This window comes from Belonocnema kinseyi, chromosome 2 (genome assembly GCF_010883055.1).
Source record: "Belonocnema kinseyi isolate 2016_QV_RU_SX_M_011 chromosome 2, B_treatae_v1, whole genome shotgun sequence".
Taxonomy (NCBI): Eukaryota; Metazoa; Arthropoda; class Insecta; order Hymenoptera; family Cynipidae; genus Belonocnema; species Belonocnema kinseyi.
In genome coordinates, this window is record NC_046658.1 from 152,959,725 (window position 1) to 152,966,470 (window position 6,746).

Below are 6,746 nucleotides of genomic sequence, written 5' to 3' on the forward strand. Positions count from 1 at the left end.
CTATTTTCATAAAAAAAGGTTTACTTTTCAATTTCAATTACGTAGACAAAGCTGCTCGCAATGTCAAGATTCATAAAATCCAGTAAAAACATGAGTTTCCTTATTTATATTTCTAAATTTACCTTTACCTTTATGAATCGTAACATGTCCTTTCATTTTAAAAGAGAAACATATATAAAGATTACATACACCGATATTTAAACAAGTCTCTTTTGCTGATACGAACTCTATATAACTAGGCCTAGTTTGCTGTTGTCTATAGAAAATTTCCTTTTCAACATAGAAAAGTGTTAAATCACAAGTTCTAAATCCTTTGATATAAACTTTCATAAGGTTTTCAATATATTTACTGATGAAAAAGTTTTCTGGCCTTATTTTTCCAAAATAATTTTTCTATTAAATGCTCCACATAATTTCCAAAAAAAAGCTTGCGTGGTGGCTGTTTCTCTATAATACATCAGTGCTACGATAGGAAATGGACCCAATTGCTAGCTCCTAGAACTGCTGGCCAATGCAGTTTCTCAGCGCCTACACAGTGTCAACGGGAGTGGTTCAGACGGCACTGACTGCTTACGTTTCGAGGCACCGATTTACATGCAAGCCCAGTCAGAGGCAATCCCCGGAACTGCTGTTATATCGGAGCTCATGTGCATATATGACTTCGAAATGAGTTTTTCTATCACGGATTTGTATGCTCTACCTAACGGTAAGAAAAGAATCTCTAAATTATGTAATATATTATAAATATAATGTATGAAACAATAACTTTATCAAAATTAGCTGAAACGTTTTGAAATGTGTTGCAAAAACGGAAATACTGAAAAGGTGGCACTATTTTGAGAGCCGGTAGATCAAAATATCGATGATTATCCGAAAAGAAACAAGATTTCCTACAATAAATCATCCATACATACTTAATTTTTCTATATTTGGATTAAGGTGTAGATTGCATGTGTGTAATTAAGTGTTCTACTCGGCTTTTAAAGAGGGTGCATAGTATAAACAAAAAACTGCCATAGATCACAAAATATGCATATCAGCTAGGAGCTTCAATTTTACATTTTTTTAAACTCAAAACGATATAGAAAATTTCTGCGATAGCCGATCTTGGATCCATTTTAAGTCCACTTGTCCTTGCTTCAGGATTACCGTGAGCCGGACTCGTGAGCAGATGAAACACTTAAACTACTACAAAGCACCACAGCAAGGTCGATAAAACGCTTCGCTGCAGACATCCCGAGTCAACGGTTCTACATAAAGGTGTATCACCTGTGGTCGTATTTCCATGACTGCAATATACCCACCATGTGTTATCATGGCCGCCCTGACGAAAATCCATGGGTGAGGTATAACTGATTCTGCATGCCTTCGGAAGAAATATTACTCTCGTACCCCTCCATGCCGTTGGAACATATCAAAACATCAGATTATCTCTAGAAAGTCTCGCAAGCGGCCCTACTAAGATGTCTCGAGCCCTCTGTAAGAGAACTGGATACATTTCAGCCCGTTCAGAAGACTCATTGGTTGGCTGCCGTTTCGGACCTAGTTTTACCATAATACGCTTTGTTTGCCTCAGAGATACAACCAGAGGTTTTTCCAAAACCTTCGAAGCCCGGAAAAGGTACCCTAATCAGGTGAGCTAAAGGTATCCTCGACCGACTTTAAGTATCCGCCGCCGGTCAATTTCAGTGTGCCGAGAACAGCATCTGCGTTTCGAGAGAGGAACTTATTTTGCTCTGCCATATGTATCGCACCCCTGTATTAATCCCTTTTCGTCGAAGATGGGGCCCATAGTTCCTCCAGTTTACCAGTAGGTGCACTTCTGAATATATCTCTGGTTTTCCTGCAGAGCTATTAGAACTTCCGATTTCACCAGGATGCCTCTTCAGCCTTTCGGAATCTTTTAGGTCGACAATTACTTTCGTAAGTAAATTTGATGGTTTCCGTGAAAATTTTGGTTGTCATCTTAAAAGTGTTCACGCCCCTGATTGACATGTGGACCTCTGAAAGTGCACTCCTTAGTTCCGTAAAAGACTGATCTTCTTTCATTTCTGACGAATTTAAGGCCATCGGGTGCCTTGAATCCCAACTCGAACTCTATCTGTGAGGGATATAAGATCATCGCACCCCAGCATTGCACCCCAGCAGAAGAGGAAGACCCCTTATCTTTCGATATGGATGGTATCACTGTTGCGATCAAAGTAAGCCGATTCCATAACTAGCTTTCCTATATCTTTAAGATTTGTGACTATCATCATCAGGTCTCTCCAACATTAGCTCAAGTAGTGCAACACCGTTGACTCCCTTCGCCAGTATGAAATCTCTTGGTTTGGCTGCTTTCACGTTCCTGTAACAAAAACCAGCCCCCCACTTAATACCCTTATCGTATCTCGAACTAACCAAGGTTCTTAATTTAGGGTAATAATTATGTGCCTCTCAGCTATGCTGCTCTGTAGAACTGCTGAGGAGCCTTTGCTGTGATGGAAGTTAATTTGGGTAATCTTTAGACAGGGACAATTAATTTATGTCTGCCCCGGATATTTCTGTGGCCAACAGTCTCCTCTTGTTTCTGATCGGCAACCCTAAATTTGACAAAGAGAGCTTTTGTGCCTTTCAATGTGACCTCTTTCTAATGTCTGCCATGCTTGACGATTCACGAGGAAGTTTATCAGGCAAACACAACGTAGCTCTGATAATTGTTTGGAGCAATGCTTCCTCACTCAGATTAAGAGCTGCAGATTCCCAAATCTAAACTTTAGACGCCAGATCGGCTTCAACAAATACGAATACAAATCCTACGACCTCCTATTTACCGGCTTCTGGGCTGCTTTGTGCTTTTCCATGGTGATGATGGTAAACGTTGTAGTGGTTGATGCTCTAACTGCCGCCGTTGATTTACAAGCATGATGCTTGCCTCTCCATTTTACTTAACAGGGATCCGTACATACGTTTCTTCTTTTTGAGGGACTTACTGCTGGCTCCCGTTTCCATGGCCTTATAGGCTCGGAGAGACAGATTGGGAGGAAAGGATTATATTAGATCTTTTAAGGCCCAACTCATCTCCCTCGTTGCCACGCCACTCTCTTCTTCTACATTTAATGTACATCCATGGCTTAGGGGGTTAGTCACGTTGAGTAAGACACTTAATGAATATCCTTCGCAGGCCTCCATAGTAACGGAAATCGGTCTGGGAGGAACCCCGACACAGGGAATCAGAAGGCCTGCGTTAACTACGCTCTTTCACCCTTCTATCACACTACACTCATGAATACCAGAAGAGCCTGTTTATAGGGATCCTTTTAGCCATATCCCTACACATACAGGACGAGTTCCATTTGACCCCCAGGTTTAACAGACTTGCACCTTCCCATAAACTACAAAGTATTATTCCGGAAGTGTGGTGTCCAGATTACGGATCCCTACTCTCACTTTGATCTCTCTAATGTATTAAAAAGAATTTTTTAAGTATCAGGGTATCTAAAGTGAATGCTTGCTGTTAAAATAAATCCTAGAAATTTATTTTCATTCAATAATTTTTTATTGATTAAGATTCCAAAAGTAAGACATGGACCGAATGCTATACTGATGTCAAAATAATGTTCCAATTACCTCAATAACTTTTGATAATCGGCAGGAAATTGGTATAGACTTTTAATTTATTACTTTCGATTTAGTCTTCTTTTTTCTATCCTGGACATGGTCGAGAGCATTTCCAGATTTTGGAGAAGTAGACTATTCTTCGAGATATCCTGTGCACAGAAAAAAAGTCTTGATTCGTAATCAAAAGACGCTCGCATCAACGAAACAAGAAGATTGGACTGCCAAGACAAACTGCTTTCAGTGCTCAGTGTGTGATTGACTACATAACATCTGGTGGTTTGCTCGAGGAAAGGGTTCAAAAGTTCACCCGAAAAATGAGCATCTACTATCGAAGTAAGCGATGGAGTAAGTGGTTCTATTTCTTGAAGCTACTTACATTTATTTTAAGCATCACGAAATAATTTAATGCAGTCCTTGCAAATATTTTGGTTCTGAAAATTAGGTGCAATCAACAAAAATTGACAGAATCGTTGAATTTGGAAACGAGGATATATATTTGTAATCAACTAGTATAATTTTCCAATAGGCAAAACAGATGTTTAAATGAATACATAGATTTTCAACGAAAAAGTTGATTCTCCAAATTTAAAATATGTTTATTGAACCACGAATTACATCATTGCATTTTTTACTAGTTGAACTAAATTTCATTCAGAAGGGAAATAAAAAATTGTTGATGCAATAGTTGTCTGAGTTTGCCACCTTGTTGAAATATCTCTAGACTTTGGCCAGGCTGCTAGATATCGTTCGCCACTTTGGTGAGTGATCTCCTAATGTGCCATTTGATGAGAAGATCGGTCTTCTTATGCCGGTCTCCTGCATGAAGTTTTTTACTGTGGGACTAATTATCGTGTGAATTTAGATTTTGACTTCTTATCTTTATAATTGCGCATATTGATACTTGAGTAGGGAAAGACAAAAGAGGTGATCCTTTACTCATTCTCACAACAAACCGAATGGCGATCACTAATAACTTTTGACAAAAACTAGGGGTATCAAATTTTACCTAAATCTAATAATTTCTCTGATGAGAATGTAAAAATTATTTATTTTTCACAAATAATTTTTTGATTGTTCTGATATTTTCTATTTTTTATAACTATTGTATTTTTCCCCATAGATTAATCTTTCTTTATTGAAAATCCAACTACTTCACACAGAGAACAAGTTTTCTTAAAAAAAGCATTATACTCTTGTATTTTTTTTTTGAACGACGTGAATATACATATTTTATAATAGGAATATTTATCTGCTAGACTAGGCGAATCTTGGCATACGGAACATTGTTTCTGCAAAATAATTCCTTCCGGGGCAAATAAAAATCCTTTCATCCTTAAACTTAAAAGGAAATTCGATTTACGTTAAGAAAAACCCTTTTGTTTGAAGAAGACATTATTCTAAGTGCTTGTTACAAACTCAACTTCCTTATTAAAAATTAATTTATTGCTGTTGACGATTCAATATTATGTCAATATGAATCAATTAAACTATTCTTAGCTCAGATCTACATTTGTCAACTCAAGAATAACTAATTTCCTAATCTACAAAACTTTTATTAGGAAATCCTTTGTTTCCCCTGTTTAAAAAAAACTTCTTCGACTTAAAAAAACAAGAAAATCCCACTAGTTCTTTTCAAGAACTTATTCTTTTCAACTAAAAATTTGAAGATTTAAGTATTTTCTTTAAAATTCGATGTTCTTGAGTTCAATATTTATTTTTCAAACCGTTACATTTTTCATGAATTACATTTTGTTAATTATTATTATTATTTATCAGCATTTGGAACTCGAAAGTTCGTTGCCTCATCTACCCGAGACCGCCACGCGTCTCTATCCTGTGCATCATCCATCCACTCATTATAATCATATCCTACTTCTACCAAATCTTTTTTTAAATTATCCCTTCACCTGATTCTCGGCCTTCCCAGTGGTCTCTTACTATTCGGTTTCCCTTTCATGATTTGCGCTACCGATCTATCGTTGCCCATTCTAGCTACATGTCCCGCCCATCTAAGCTTCCTTGCTTTCATTACTCCTAAAATATTAGGTGAACCGTAAAGAGCATGTAGCTCGTCATTGTGCAGTTTTCGCCATTCGCCGGTCTCTTCGTCTCTTTTTGGGCCATATATTTTCCTAAGCACGTTATTTTCGAATACTCTAAATCTATTTTCCTGCGTTTGAGTTAATGCCCACGTTTCGCACCCATATATCACAACTGGCATGATTATTATTTTATAAACTCTTATTTTCATTCTTCTAGATAAGGATCGCGATTTTAGAAGCGGCATCGTTGCAAAATAGCACCCGTTACCAGTTTGCAGTCTTTTATTGATTTCCGTTTTAATGTCGTTGTCGCTTGTTATGATTGTCCCAAGATATTTAAATTCGTCTACTCTTTCAAATTTCATATTTCCGACCGCTAAATCGACCTCTTCATCGTTATCCCCTGCTCTATCGAGGATCATGTATTTAGTTTTTGATTCGCTAATTTCTAGACCTATTTCTTTGGCTTTTGTAATTAGTATTTCTGCATTCTTAGTTACCGTTTCTTTATCGTCTCCGAGTAGTATATCAAGATCATCAGCATATCCCAAAATTTGTAATATCCCATTGAGGGTCGCGCCCGTCGGTTCTGTTTGTACTTGTCTAACTACGTATTCTAAAATTAGATTGAAAAGTATGCAGGAGAGGGCATCGCCCTGTTTTAAACCATCGTGGATTGAAAATTCCTCAGATAAATTTCCATTTGCCCGAACTTTACCTTTGCTACCTCTTAGACAGACTTCGATAAGTCTTACCAGTTTCTTGGGGATACCTAAGAAAACAAGAATCCAATACATTCGCGCACGGATAATAGAGTCATACGCTTTTTAAAAATCAATGAGCAACTGGTGTAGTGTTTCTACATGTTCCCATTTCTTTTCTAGTAGCTGCCTAATTGTAAACATTTGATCGCTCGTGAATCGGTTCCGACGAAATCCACATTGGTAATCTCCAATTATTTCCTCGGCATAAAGTGTGAGTCTGTTTACTATTATATTGGACAAGATTTTATAGCACGATGGGACAATTGAGATTCCTCGGTAGTTATTACAGTCGGTTTTGTCACCCTTTTTAAAGATAGGTACGATAATCGAAGTATTCCAC